Raw genomic sequence first — 15845 nt, forward strand, 5'->3', positions numbered from 1 at the left:
GGAGCTTCTCATTGGTCTCTTTAAGTGATCTGACTCTTCTGCTTGTCCTGTTCTCCAAGTAAGACTTTCTCTTTCTTTCTTCCTTCTTCTTTTTCTTTCTTTCTTTCTTTCTTTTTCTTTCCTCCTTCCTTCCTTTTTTATAAGTACTTTTATATTTTTACAATTTATTTTGTATAGAGACAGAGAAATTGAAAGGGAGGTGGGAGAGAGAGAGGGAGGGAGGAGAGAGAGAGAGAGAGAGAGAGAGAGAGAGAGAGAGAGAGAGAGAGAGAGACCTGCAGCACTGTTCCACTGTTGGTGAAGCTTTTCCCCTATAAGCGGGGACCAGGAGCTTGAACCAGGGTCCTTGAGGACTATAATGTGTGTGCTCAAACAGATGCGGCACCACTGGCCCCCACGTAAGCCTTTTTAAAAAATCATCTTTATTTATTAGATTGGGACAGTCAGAAATCAAGAGAGAAGGGGGGATAGAGAGGGCGAGAGATGGAGAAACACCTGTAGCACTGCTTCACCACTCATGGAGTTTTTCCCCTACAGGTGGGGACTGGGGGCTTGAACTTAAATCCTTGCACATTGCAACAGGGGTGCTCAACCAAGTGTGCCACCCCCAGCCCCCACCCCATCTTCTTCCTGTTTAAAAAACATCTTTATTTTATTTTATTTTATTTATTTATTGCCTCCAGGGTTATTGCTGGGGCTCAGTGTCTGAACTACAAATCCACTGCTCCTGGAGGCCACTTTTTTTCCATTTTGTTGCCCTTCTTGTTGTTGTTATTATTTTTATTGTTGTTATTGCTATTGGATAGGACAGAGAGAAATCGAGAGAGGGGGGAAAGACAGAAGGGGGAGAGAAAGATAGACACTTGCAGACCTGCTTTACCACTTGTGATGTGACCCCACTCCCTGCAGGTGGGGAGTTGGGGACTCAAACAGGGATCCTTATGATGGTCCTTACACTTGTCACCATGTGCCCTTAACCCACTGTGCTACCGCCCGACCCCCATGTTTTAATTTTTGTTTGTTTGTTTGTTTTTGCCTCCAGGGTTACTGCTGGGGCTCAGTGCCTGCACCATGAATCCACTGCTCCTGGAAGCCATTTTTTTCCCTTTTTGTTGCCCTTGTTATTGTAGCCTTGTTGTGGTTATTACTGTTGTTGTTGTTGTTGGATAGGACAGAGAGAAATCGAGAGAGGAGGGGGGAAGACAGGGAGAGAGAAAGATAGACACCTGCAGACCTGCTTCACCACCTGTGAAGCGACTCCCCTGCAGGTGGGGAGCGGGGGCTGAACCAGGATCCTTACTGTGGTCCCTGCGCCTTGCGCCGCGTGCACTTAACCCTCTGCACTACCGCTCAACCCCCATTTTTTAATATCTTTTTATCTTTATTTATTGGATAGACACAGCCAGAAATTGGGAGGGAAGGGGGTGATAGAGAGACACACACACAGAGACGAGAGACACCTGCAGCACTCTTTCACTCAGGAAGCTTTCCTTCCTGCAAGTGGGGACTAGGGGCTTGAATCTGGGTCCTTGCTCATTGTAACTTGTCAGCTCAACCAGGTGCGCCACCACCTGGTCCTTTCTTCTTCCTTTCTAAGCCATGTCTAATAGCCTATGTCTATTACTACTTCCTCTAGTGTTCTTGACTCTTCCCTCTCAATGACAGGGCCAAAGAAATGGCGTCCTAGTCACAGAGTTGCGAGTCTCAGGTCATTCAGGTGGAACTCGGACTCAGGACCCCTAACTCTGTTCTTTCTCTAACAGCACTGTGGGGCCCGAGAGGTGGAAATTTTTCAGCTATACAGAATGACTTCCTTTGGGTGGGATGTATTTGGGGCCTGGCTGGTCTGTGTGCCTCCCCACATAAGTATGTGTCCACTCCCTTCAGCTCTGGTCCTTCAAAATGCAAACTACCCTCATCTGCTATATTCTTACTTTTAGGTTCCTGATTATTAAACAATTTGTTCTGCTTTATATCTTAATGCTTTTCAGTCACCAAGTTGCAGATGCTACCATGATGCCAACCTGATTTCCCTGGGCAGATGACCTCAACAAGTCCTGGAACCCCACCTCCCTAGGGCCTTACCCTAGTAAGGAAAGATAGAAATAGGCTGGGAGTATGGACTGACCTTTCAACACCCATGTCCAGCAGAGAAGCAATTACAGAAGCCAGACCTCCCACCTTCTACATCCCATGAGGACCTTTGGTTCATACAGAGAGGTAAAGAATAGGGAAGCTTCCAAAGGACGGGATGGGATGTGGAATTGTACCCTTCTCATCCCACAATCTTGTCGATCATTATTTAATCACTAATACAAACTGAGAAAATAAAAATAGAATGCAAATCACCTGTGGCTAAACAAATAGGTGGAGAATGACTAGCTGGACGCCATGCTCAGTTGCTAGCCAGTTGCCAGCCTGGGTGCTCCTTCTCGCTGCACGCATTGCCCTGCGGCTCTCAGTCTCTCCAGACCCCTGTCCTTCCTTGTCACTAGCTCCTGCTTAGCAGCTTCCGTGTTTATGCCACCCATCTAGAGTAGTTAAGGGGCTAAGCAGTTCACGGCAAAGAGATCATCTGTTGGTTACCAAGTCAAGGCATTTAATGTAATAATTTGAAATTTTTATTATATTTCTTTATTTATTTATTGGAATGATACAGGCAGAAATCAAGAGGGAAAGAGGTGAGAGAGAGAGGGAGGGAGAGAGAGCGAGAGAGAGAGGGAGAGAGACCTGCAGCACTGCTTCACCACTAGCAAAGCTTTCCTCCTGCAGGTGGAGACTGGGGGCTTGAACCTGGGTCCTTGCACATTGTAATGTGTGCTCAACCAGGTATGTCACCACTCAGCCCCACTTAATAGAGATATTTTGTATTATGTGTATTTATTTATTGGATAGAGACAGCCAGAAATAGAGAGGGGAAGGGGTGGTAGAGAGGGAAAGAGAGGGAGAGAGAGAAATAGAGAGAGACCTGCAACACTGCTTCACCACTCAAAGTTTTCACCTTGCAGGTGGGAACCAGGGCCTCAAACCCAGGTCCTTATGCATTGTAACATGTGTACTCAACCAGATGAACCACAATCCGATCTCAGATATAATATTTTTTAATTTTTAATTATGATAGAGACTGAGAAAAACAGGGAGAGATATGGAGGGGGGAGAGGAAGAGAGAAAAAGATACCTGCAGCCTGATCCATTGCTTATGAAGCTTCTCCCCCTGCAGGTGGAGACCAGGGGCTTAAACCCAGGTCCTCGTGCATGGTAACTTGTGCACTTGACCGGTTGTGCCACTGCCCGGTCCTAACATCTAGCAGTTTTTGTCGAGAAAAACCAAAGAACCCTGGACATCATCTACTCAGCAGGCCCCACCCTGAGTGTGGCTTAGGGCTTTAATACTTCCTTTTCTTCTCCTGTCACTGCTCATCCTGTGACCAGATGACCCTTGGCTCTCATTTTCTTAGCCTGGAACTGAAGCTGCATTAACCACATGCAAGTAATTTCCAGAAGGCAGACCTCAGTAAAGTCAGGAAGAAGGATAGTGAGATTGCAGTGGACATCCAGAGCCCAGGGCTCCCTCTGGTCTCAGCTTTCAGGCATATTCCAGCCACACCCACCCAGAGTGGTCATGATGGGAAGCCCCACCCAGGCCCCACCCAGGCCAACAGTCAAGTGCCTTCTCTGTCTAATGGCTCAAGAAGTTTGCAGGGGAAAAATGGCCATAAGCCTCATCTAATCCTCCTTACATTCTCAATTTTTTTTTTTTTTTACCCAGTTTCTCTCTTCTGGGAAGTATCTCTTAGCACAATTGGCAGATGTTCATGGACCAGGAACCATCAGAGAAGCCGAGAGAAGGACATCACCTATCCACTCCCTCTCCCCCCACTAAAAACCATGGAAGGGACCAGCCCCACCAACTCAGTCTTCTTGCACTTCAGCCTCCCAGAACTTTAACTTCACACATTTTTGTTAATTATGCCACTTCGCCCATGGTACTTATTATATGTCGATCCTGGGTTCTATCCACTGAGCACCTTCCTGGCCCCTAGGGTGGTCTTCATAGGAATACAAAGGAGGAACAGCTCCCCTGGTTCAACTTCTGTTCACGTAAGGCCCCTTCAGAGAGAGTCTCAAACCACACATCATGGGATCATGGAGATAGTTCACCAGGTAAGGCATCTAAGGTTCAAGCTTCAGAACCACATGGGCATGCCAAAGTACCAGGAGCAGTACTGGTGCTGTAGCATCTCTGCTTCTTTCTCCTCAGATCTGACTGAAAAAGGAAAAACTAGCCCAGGAGTAGAAAGCACAGCTGCATGTGGAGCCAGCTCCCCAAAGCTGCAGTGGTCTCCATCTCTCTGTATTTTACGTCATAACTCAAGCCACCATCATGTAGTATACAAGTCTCTGCTCGCATGTCACCCTGCTTTCTTTATTAAAAACAATTAATTCACTTATTATTGGATAGAGACAGAAATTGAGAGGGGAGGTGGCGTTAGAGAGGAAGAGATACCTGCAGTTCTACTTCACCACTCAGGAAACTTTCCCCCTGTAGGTGGAGGCCAGGGGCTTGAACCCAGGTCCCTGTGCACTGTAGCATGTGTGCTTAACCAGGTGCACCAATGCCTGGCCCGCCCTGCTTTATCTGAACAAAGGTGCTATGACAGAGCTGCGATCCAAGTTGTGTTGTGCTGGAAATAAATATAAATCAGGGACCCGATGTTGGTGCAACCAGCAGAACTCAGACATTACCATTCACAATTATTTCTAGTCTTGTAGAAGCTCAGCCTTGGTAGTGATGAGTCCATTCCAGAGATAGTGCTGACCTGCCCTGAGATTCCTCATGAGTTCATGGTCAAACCAAGATAAAGCATAAATTTCTCACTTCCTATTTCTGCAGTCAACATCTATGACAAATAAAATGTGCTTGCAGTGTCTGGTTTGAGGGTCATTTCTTTGTTTTTGTTTTAGAGAGACAGAGAAGTAGAAAGACTGAACGAGTGAAAGAAACCACGGTGCTAAAGCTTCCTTTAAAGCAACACACTGTCCAAGTGAGCTATTCTACCGGCCTTGCCTGCAGTGTTTTTTGATGACAGAAACTGTTGGTATCTTCTAATTCTGCTTTTAAAAAACCCCTTCTGTTTCATTTGGTTTAAATCCCCCCTGCTTAACACTGCATTCTATTTACATAACCACTGTATTCTATTTACATAACCACTGCCGTCTATTTACATAAATCACTTTTACATTTACATAAAGCACCACCTTCCCTCCAGGGCATTGGTGGTTTAGTGGTAGAATTCTCACCTGCTCCACCCCCTCTCCTTGTCACACCCTGATCCTTTCCTTGTCACACCCTGATTTTCACCAGTCACTTTTCTCTCCACCTTCTCTGCATCACATCCTGTTCACACCCTACTTGGGAAGTATATATAAAGACAACATTGTTTGTTTTAGTTAGTTGTTAGTTTAGTCTAGCTTGGTATAGATTGCGCTGCGTCCTGCATGAATAAAGAGATACTGTGTACAGCTCAACCATGAGTCCCTGGTCGTCTGTCTCCCGTCAGTCAAGCTCAGCCCGACAAGAAACTAAGGCAGATGTTTTAGAATAAAATACCCATGGTGGGGAGAGGGGGAGGACACAAGGAAGTGACTCAGTAGTAGCTTGTTTGCGTGAGACCTCAGGTTCAGCATAACATAAAAACAAACAAACAAGGCTGGGGACACAGCATAATGGTTATGCAAAAAGACTCTCATACAAAAGACTCTGAGGTCCCAGGTTCAATCATCAGCCCCATCATAAACCAGAACTGAGCAGAGCAGTGCTCTGGTATCTTTTTCTCTCTCTCATTAAAATAAAATATAATAAACACCATGGACCCAGCCTGCCTGGTTTACCTCCCTCTAGCAGGCTGTGAGAATTCATTGAGATAATCAACACAAAGCAACAGTACAGCACTTGTATGCTGTAACATTAGTATGTTAGCGATGGATACTACCTAGGTGACAGAGTGACAGGGCCAGTTGCTGGGGGGGGGGGGGGGGAGGGGGGCTCCCAAGAGAAAGACAGTAACTGTGTACTGTTAGGGAGTGTGGAGGGATCTGTAGGCAGGGACAGAACTCAGCATAGAGGAACTAGTCTTTATACCTCCAAAGGCCCAGAAGTGGCAGAAGGAGTCATATGAGGCCACCCACCCAGAGGGATGGAGACCTTCAGCCTGGATCAAGGGGACCACAGGAGCCAGGGGGCCAGCTGGGGGCCTCTGCAGAGACCCTGGACAGGCCAGCTTTCATCAGCTGCCAGGCCACCCCTAGAGCCCAGCTGCCTGCCCTGAGGGCCTAGTCACCCAGCCGTGTGAGGACAATCTTCCACCCTCTCCCCTTTCCAGACGTGATTCCAGGCATGGAGGGAGGGAGACAGCAGCTAGCAGGAGGCAGAAGAGTAGAGAAAAGGATCATACCCCTGTTTCAGGGCAGGCTTCCAGGAAGAGGCAGATCAGAGCCAAGGGAGAGAAGAAATTTTAAAGCTAGTGCTCGCTTCAGCAGCACATATACTAAAATTGGAATGATACAGGGAAGATTAGTATGGCCCCTGTGCAAGGATGACACGAAATTCATGAAGCATTCCATTTTTTTAATTTTTTTGAAATTGATGAAATGCTGAAATGTAAGCCACAGAAGTTTGTCAAATAAATCACTTAAAAAAAAAAAAAAGAAAGAAAGTTGAAAGCTAGATTCATTTCAGAGTTTGAAGTATTGCTTGGAGTCTGGGAAGCTAAGATTTGAATTAAGGCAAAATTCTTGGCAACTCAGAAGTGTTTTGTTACTGTTTGTTTATTTAATTGTTTTTACCTAAATATAACAGTCAGCTTAGGTCATCAGTGAAGAGAGAGGAATTCTGCCACTATCAAATACAACTACCGAGGCAATAGGGGACCCTCAGAAATTTGGGTTTGTCTCCACTGCTTTCATAAGGCAGATTGATGGTAAGAATGTAGATGGTCAATAGACAGACAGACAGACAAACAGAGAGACAGATCAACAGAGTTGCTTTCTTGTTCACAGTCTCTGCTTCATACTATTTTCAAGGTGCCGGTTGCACAGGATTTTATTTTATTCAAAATATTTTATTTGTTTCTCCAAGTGGGGGGAGAGAGAGAGAGAGTAGGAAAGAGAAACAGAGAGAAAAGCACCAGAGCACTGCTCAGCCTTGGTTTATAGTGGTACTGGGAATTGAACTGGGGCCTCAGAGCCGAAGGCATGATACCCATGATTTTAATCTGATAGTCCTTCTGGCTGTGTCACACACATCAGTGCTATTTTCTGAATCTCTGTTTCTCAATAACAGGATCCACTTCAGGTACTCACTCTGGAGTTAAAAGTATTTTTTGACTTTCTTTTAAAAATTTCACATTCCAGAAGCAACCTGTGGCTCAGCTATATACAAATAATGTCAAAGGACATAAATTATGGTGATGTTGTGTATGATACAGCAAATACTAACAAAGGGATATTTCGAAGTTAACCCAATTGTCAAATAATGTGATTACTGCAAAAACTATCTATTGCCTTCTTAAACCCTAAGACAGCAGAAACCTCCTGCTTCCTCTATAAAGCCTATATTTCTCCCAGTCCTGGAACCTCTAAGGTGGGACTCACTTTCCTGCATGCTTCTCTCAATTCATACCAAATGATATTGCATCTGCCAATCCCAACCTACTCAACGTAACAAGTACCACCTCAGCATGCTTCACTTCAGACTGTGTCCAGAGACATCAAGCATGGAAAGTCAACCCTTCACCCTCATTACTCAGGTGAGACCTTTCCTTTCATAGTATTCTCTAATTCCATTCCAGGTGGTTCACTTCCTAACAAAGTTCTAAAACCTAGATATAGACCAGGTCCTGTGAGATAAAGCATATGTTCACATGTATCCATAAATTAGGACAAAATATATACCTGAAAGCAAAAGAACACAATAGTCTGTAGTGAGTCAGTATCAAATTCATAATGAAATAATGTCTACTTAGACTTACATACCCTCCTCACCTACTTCCTATTATACTTCTCTCACTCACTCCAAAGATAACCTTATCAAAGCAAGGACTACAAATACTGAATAAGGGCAAGAGACTGGCATACTTTAATGATGACTCTTTAATCACTATCAGGCCACCCCATCAGCTGGGGCCCTAATCGGGGAGTCCTGAGATTCCCAAACAGACATGATGGGCCTAGACCTCAAATAAATCCCTCTCTCCATTGTTACCAGTCATTTCCATCAGGAACTACACAACAGACTCCTTTGTGGGCCCCCATAGGACCTTGCCCTCAACCTGGATCAACAATGGTAGAGAATGTTCCATCCTCCAAAGGGAGGATGGACAACATACTCCATGCTACACCTGAGGAAGATGGGTCCTGATATTTGGGCAGCTTGGAATGTTCCTACTCATGACCACAGAATGTGAGCTCAGATCTACAGGGATACAGCGGTCACATAGGCTCCTAAGCTGAATATGGGCCCCAGATTAGATCAAATCAATGGGGTTTATAGTCAACAATATTTATACCCCTTTCTCATATAGTAGAGAGCTACTCTCTTCTATGATCCAGCTTTCTGGTCCTTCTTCCAGCTATGACATCATCTCCCCAGACAATAACTTGGATCCATCCACCTGCATATCAGATTTCAGGCTCAGGGGAAAAAAGAAAAAGAAAAACAACTAGTATAGACACAGGCCCTTTGGAAAATAACTAAAATATGCCTACTAGCTATCTACAAAATAGAAGACCCCCCAACTCTTCATCTGCACTGTTACAGCCTTTATGTCCATGATTGGTCAACAATTTGTTTGGCTCTGTATGTTAACTCTCTTTTCAACCACCAAGTGCCAGATGCTAGCATGACGCTGACCAACCAGACTTCCCTGGACAGACAACCCCAACAATGTGTCCTGGAGCTTCCCCAGAGCCCTTCCTCACTAGGAAGAAAGAGAGACTGGCTGGGAGTATGGATCAACCTGTCAATGCCCATGTTCAGCAGGGAAGCAAATACAGAAGCCAGACCTTCCACTTTCTGCATCCCACAATGACCTTGGGTCCATACTCCCAGAAGGATAAAGAATAGGAAAGCTATCAGGGAAGGATATGGGATACAGAGTTCTGGTGGTGAGAATTGTGTGGAGTTGTATCCTTCTTCTCCTCTCCAATGTTTCCTTTTTATAAATAAAAAATTAAAAAAAAAAAACCTTCATGTTCCTTGATGCCTGCCTGGTTACTTTGCTGTTCATAATCCTTTCACAACTCAAGCCCCTTTTTAGAAGTCAGTTCCACTCTGAACCGGACAGAAGTTCAGAATTGGGATCATTGATGCCTGGCGTCTTTGAGTCATAGAGGTCCCCATAGTGTTTCTCTGTTCTTCAAGCCTTTCCAACACCCCTCCCGAGAAGTCTGTACAGATTACACTTATTACTGGATTAAGTTCCCTCTATACGCCAGTCACACAGTGAGGTGGTGCTACAGAGACAGACTTGCTGGCTGAATGACACACAGTCTCTGCTCAAGGCCCTCACCATACAGGAGCCTATGATTGGTAGACTGCATAGTAAAAGGTGATCAGAATCATGTCAGCATTAGATACCAGGTGCTGTGGGAACACAGGGGAGAGTAACTAACTTTACTTGGTCATGACCCTGGTATGTTTCACAGAAGAGATGGCTGGAAGGGTCAGTAGTACTTTCCCAGGCATCAGAAGGGGAGCAGGGCAGACAGAAGAAACAGCTTGTACAAAAGCCCTGTATAAATCAAGAAAGCCTAAGTTACACTGTGGTGACGAAGTGACCCCCATGCCTTAGGAGCTTAAGCACATGAGTTTGGTAGCACATGAGCAATGCTGGTCAGCAGGTTTGGTGGCTGGTCAGGCAGCACAGAACTCTACTTTGGTTACTGAGGGGTCCATGCCCTCTTTTATCTGTACCATCTGGCACATGTGGTGTCCACATTATCCCTGAGGGAAACAAACAGTGAGGGGGTGAAAGGAGGGTCCTTAAGTGCTTCAGCTCAGAGGCTATGCATGTCATATCTATTTACAGCACACGCGATACAATGAACATACAACCCAGGAGATTGCAAAACGTACAGGAACACATGGCTACTCCAAATGTCTTTGCTATGAGCTTGAAGACATGGAACAGTGCTGCGGGTTTCAGAAACTGAATACATAGCTTCCTGGGCTCAGGATGGTTTTCAGTCCCAATAAATTCAGCACAAATTGAATGTATCACTAATGCTGATTGGGAGAATCTGGCCACTGTCTACTGTCATGAGACAGTAATCCACTGAGGTTCCTACTGAATTTCTGTCAATTTTTTCACACCATTGGAAAGTTGAAAATTTCTTAATTGAACCATTGCAAATTGGGGACCATCTGCAGTTCAAATAATTGGAGAAAGAAAATGCAGAGAGAGAGAGAGAGGGCAAACAGTACGGCTAAACTTCTGCACCACGCAGAGGCATTTGCATCACCTTATGTGCAAAGCAGAGCCTTTGAGTAGTTTCAAACATGGTGCCATAGTTCTGTTTGTTTTTTCAATGCAACTCTTGTGCAACCGCATAAAGATAAATTTGAATGGGCCTGAAACAAGAGGTATGATTTCTCCAGTTGTTCTGCTTAAAGATGATGGAGGAAATGAAATAGGTTATGTGAGGATGGATACAGGGAATAGCAAAGAGATGGACACTACAGCTTCCAGACTCATGAGATATGGAAGAGAGAGGAGAATGGGATGGCTTTCTGCAGTTCTGCTTTAGATGGGCCTTTGTGCCAATCATTCAGATGATGAGTTCAGAAAGATAAGCAGATTTAAGGAGAAGACACTAAGGGCAATTTTCTCCCAGAGTTTGAGTCACCTATTGTGCTTGTTGTGGGCTGAATTATGCCACCCAAAAACATGTTCAAATTATGATACACACAACCCAGTCTCTTAGATGGTGGCATTATTTGGAAAGTAATTAGCTAAGCAAAGTCATCTGAAATAAGATGACTGGTGACCTTATAAGAAAAGAGCTCTGTGACAGAGGAGGCTGAGATTGAAGTGATGTATCTACAAGCTAAGAAGCATGAAAGATTTTCAGAAAACACCGGAAGCTAAACTAGCCAAGATTCTCCCCTGTATGTTTCAGAGGGACCATGACCCTGCGAACACTTTGATTTCATATTTCTAGCCCCCAGAACTGTGTTCAAGCAAGTCTTGATATCTTAAACCAGCTGGTGGTACTTTGCTATGCTTCCCCAAGGAAAAGATGCAGGCATCCAGGTGGAGCTGTGACCATTCAAAGTTCTGGATGAGATCAGGTCGTTTACCTTACAAAAACCCAATGAGGGGGTGCTGGAAACACAGAAGATGCTGGGGAAGCTTTATTCTGCCCAGGAATGGAGAGGTGGGCAGGGAAACTACCCAATGAAGATTTATTTATGTATAGTTAATAAAAGTGAACATTAACACCATTTCCACCACCAAAGGTCTGTATCCCCACCCCCAACCCCCTAGAGTGAAGCTGAAAATCTACCCACCCAGTTTTTTTAATTTTAGTGCAATACTCCAAACTCAGTCAAATTCTGCTTTGCATTCCCCTGTCTGTTTTTCGTTCTCAACTTTTGTTTATCAGTGAGATCATCCCATACTAATATTCTTCTTTCTGACTTATCTCAATATAATTCCTTCTAGCTCCATCCAAGATGGTCAGAGAAGGTGGGATTATTATTCTTAAATAGGCGTGTCTCACTTTGGGGGGGCTGCTTTGAGATTTCCTTATTAGTTTTCCTTTTTTTTTGTTTTGTTTAAAAAGTTTTATTTAATTATTTTAATTAACAGGCCAGATGTTTTCTTTTTAAAAATTTTTTTATTTGTAAAAAGGAAATATTGACTAAACCATAGGAGAAGAGGGATACAACTCCACACAGTTCTCACCACCAGAACTCTGTATCCCATATCCTTCCCTAATAGCTTTCCTATTCTTTATCCTTCTGGGAGTATGGACCCAAGGTCATTGTGGGATGCAGAAAGTGGAAGGTCTGGCTTCTGTAATTGCTTCCCTGCTGAACATGGGCATTGACAGGTTGATCCATACTCCCAGCCAGTCTCTCTCTTTCCCTAGTGAGGAAGGGCTCTGGGGAAGTGGGTCTCCAGGACACATTGTCCAGGGAAGTCTGGTCGGTCGGCATCATGCTAGCATCTAGTACTTGGTGGTTGAAAAGAGAGTTAACATACAGAGCCAAACAAATTGTTGACCAGTCATGGATCTAAGGACTGGAATAGTGCAGATAAAAAGTTGGGGGGGGGTCCTCCATTTTGTAGATAGCTAGTAGGCATATTTTAATTATTTTCCAAAGTGCCTGTGGCTATACTAGTTCCTTTTCTTTTTCTTTTTTCCCCTGAGCCTGAAATCTGATATGCATGTGGATCCCTTAGTTTTCAATCAAGGATGAAGTCTGGATTTAACCCAAAGTCAATAACATGTTTTCAGTTGAATTAAACTAGCAACAAGAGCAACTTAAAAAGTGAGAGCAATGACTCAATATTGCCTAATAAGGACATCATCTTCACATTTGCACCCAAGTTCCAATGACACCAAACTCCTTTACCCAGTGGCAGTACTTGAGCCCCTCTCCCCCTTAAAATCTTACCCATTACCTCTGTGCACATCTGAAGGGAGATTGGTGTCCTGACCACAGGACCCACACGGCTGTTCCCACAGGGTTTTCTGCAGTGAGTCATTGATGTTGGAGCCCACCAACCAGGCCCTTTGGGCAGTGCAAGGTTGTCCCAGGTGGTCATTTGTGTGCCCTGACTCAGAGGCTCTTCACGGCACATCCCCCTTAGCCTGTGGTCCTTCCTTCTCTCCTTGAGAAAACTCCAACCAGGGGCCTGGTGGTGGCACACCCAGTTGAGCAAGGACCCTGGTTTGAGTCCTCATTCCCCACTTGTAGGAAGCGGACAACAGGGGCAGTAAAGTGTGGGGTTAATTGTGAAAGCATGGTAAGAGCATAGGGGAACTCCCATCATACAGATGGAGGTCTAAAAAGATACCTCACCTGTCAGTCTCTCCCTTTCAGGGGTTGAGCATGGAGGGAAAAGCTTTCCTGACTCAGTTCCCCCTTGCCAGTCTCCCAAGCGTCCCCTAACATTTAACCCTACACCCCCTAACATTTAACTCATTTCCTTGTTATAAACCAAATGGTTTGCCTGCTTAAAGTTCACTATAGTTCACCTGCTGTGATCACACGTACTCCATATATCAACATTCTGCCTTGACCAAAAGGCCCTTCTTTCTATTTCCTTAACCCCCTCCTCCACTTTGGTCTAACTCCTCTATCTTAATCTCTTTGCCTTCAAGGCTCCTGTTTCTCTCTTGCCACTAATCACTCCAGAACTCCCCTTTACCACTATCAATTCTCTTCATTCCTTAGAACTTCCACCATGAAGGTTCTGACCTTTAAAACCCATCATTATTGCCACATGTGAAAAATGTCCTTTGTTTCTTTCTGCTACTTAAACCCTGCCTTCTGTACAATAAATGGACCATCTGTGACTAAATGGTCTCCTGGTCTTTTCCTGTTGTTAGCCACAAGAGTTAATACGAGAAGCCAGTATGGCTTACTTCTGCTGCAAGGCCACCCACATGAGTACCAGCAGTGAAGCAGGTCTGCAGGTGTCTTTTTCTCTTTATTTACTTCTTTCCTCTCAATCTCTCTGTTCTTTCAAATAAAAGAAGAAAGAGAGATAGAGACAGAGGGAGAGACACACACAGAGAGAATTCCAAGCTAATTCTAAAATGGGTAGAGGACAATGTGTATTAAAAATAGAACCTGTGAAAACCTGGTGATGGCCAGGAAAGAGCACACTTTTCCAGGCTCAAGTACCCAGGTCCAAGCTCCTAGCACTGAAGGAAGATCCAGGGATGGTGGAGCAGTACCATGTGTCTCTCTGCTCTCTAACTCTCTCTCTACCTCTCTGCCTCTGTCTGAAATTTAAAAAGGAAAAAGAGTCTGCTGGGGGTAGCGGAACTGTGCAGACATGAGGCCCCTTGTGGACACAAATAAAAAGATGGATGGAGAAGAAAGGCCATGATGACCCTAACAGCCTTTCACTCATTTTTCTCTCTGCAGTGCCACCATACACCTCAGTTCCATTGCTCCTCTTTCAGGGTCACAAGACCTAGAAATAGTAACAGAGACTAAAGGAGCCATGTGGAAAAGAATGAGTTACTCTTTTACTACATCCGAAGCTCAGCTCCTGTCTATGTGTGTGAACACACACACACACACACACACACACGTCACATATCAAGGAGTTTCTATAATTCAGTGTTTGACTTTCTCCCATTTCTGTCTGTTGACACACATACTTGCTTTCCTTTTGTTATAGCTGTTGTCCTTGTATCTTGTAATGCTTTTAAGAAAAATCATGCATTTATTTCCATTTGTTGTGCAATGCTGTCATTAAAAGTCACTTTAGAGGCTGACCTTGGGCTGTGAGTTCCAGCTTATCTAGGTCTTCCTGTGAGTTGCACGCAGCCCTTCAGGAACTGCTCTTTGTTGTCTGGCTTGAGTCTCCACCTAATATGGAAGCGGGTTAGAGCTGCAAGCCCAACCAGTGTGTGTGCCAGGCACTGTGCCAGGCACCAACCTCTGCCTCCCCCTGAAGTCTGGGCACACTGTGTGCTCCCCCCACATTGACAGCAACATCTCAGAAAGCAGAGACCCTGCATGGCAGTGTGTATAACAGGCCAGATAGACAGTTGGACCCAAGCTCTGCTAGAACCAGCATTCCCAGAATCCTCTGGGTGACAGCTTAGGGCTCCCTCTAGCACTTGCTACCTAGACTCCCTGCTCTCAGGGAAACAGCTACTCTCTCTCCCCAAACAGACAAGGCTGGGCCCCACCTGGAAGCTGGCCCACCCCCACCCCGCAGGCACTTGCAAAGAGTCAGCAAAGCTCAGTTGCCAAGGTCCTGCCACACCCACCCCACCCGGCCTCCCTTAGAGCTTAAGTCAACAGGCGCAGAAAGTCAGCAAAGCCAGCTTGGGGGGAGAGAGAGAGAGAGGAAAAGACCCGCAGCTGCCACTTCACTGGCATTCTAAACAGCTGGAGGCATCCAAGGGCAGAAATGCACTAAACAAGCTCTCTGTCCCCTTCAGGGTGGAGCATGCCTCCAGGCCTCTTCCTGGCACACCCTAGCAGGGCTATTTATAATTTCCCAAAGCCAAATGGAACCTGCCAGGCCAAAGCAGAAAACAGAGGGCTGGGCAAAAGGCAGAGGCTCCAGCAGCCAAGCCTACCTACCCGGGAGTGAAACCAGCCCTGAGTCGGGGGTGGAGGAGGTGCTGAGGAACCAGAACCCCCCAACCCACCCAAGTTGCAGCCTTGAAAGCATGCCTGAACATTCCACAGCCTGCAATGCAGGGCTAGGTGCTGGGTGCTTGAGTGCTGCTGGGTTGAGAACAGTCTGCCCGGTCCAGGAGAGCTCACCCAGGCAGGCAGCTGTGGAGCTGACCAGGCAGGGTGGCTGGGGTGGGGCTCCAGTGGAAAAAGAGGTGGAAAAGGTGGTGCAGGCACAGAAGCTTCGACATGGGAGCAGATGCTGATTCCCAGTCCCCTCCTACCCGCTGTGACTTGGTGCCTGTGTTAACCCCTGGGGACCATCTCCTTATTCGTGAACCGTGTGTGTTCATTAAAGCAACAGATGAGATTTCTGAGAATGCGGAGGAGCGAGCATGTGATTAGGAGAGTTCCCTCATGTTGAAAAGGCAGCTGTCATGGAGGAGGGTTTGCCTAGGTACAATGGCGC

The 15845-nt window shown here is 45.5% G+C and overlaps 1 non-coding gene across 1 annotated transcript; it reads left to right on the forward strand.

Moving 5' to 3' along the window:
* The first annotated feature begins 6524 nt into the window (after positions 1-6524).
* Positions 6525-6630, forward strand: LOC132537835 (U6 spliceosomal RNA). Its single transcript, XR_009549260.1, has one exon. It is a non-coding gene; the product is annotated as a U6 spliceosomal RNA (small nuclear RNA).
* The last annotated feature ends 9215 nt before the right edge of the window (positions 6631-15845 follow it).

This window comes from Erinaceus europaeus, chromosome 3 (assembly GCF_950295315.1).
Source record: "Erinaceus europaeus chromosome 3, mEriEur2.1, whole genome shotgun sequence".
Lineage (NCBI taxonomy): Eukaryota > Metazoa > Chordata > Mammalia > Eulipotyphla > Erinaceidae > Erinaceus > Erinaceus europaeus.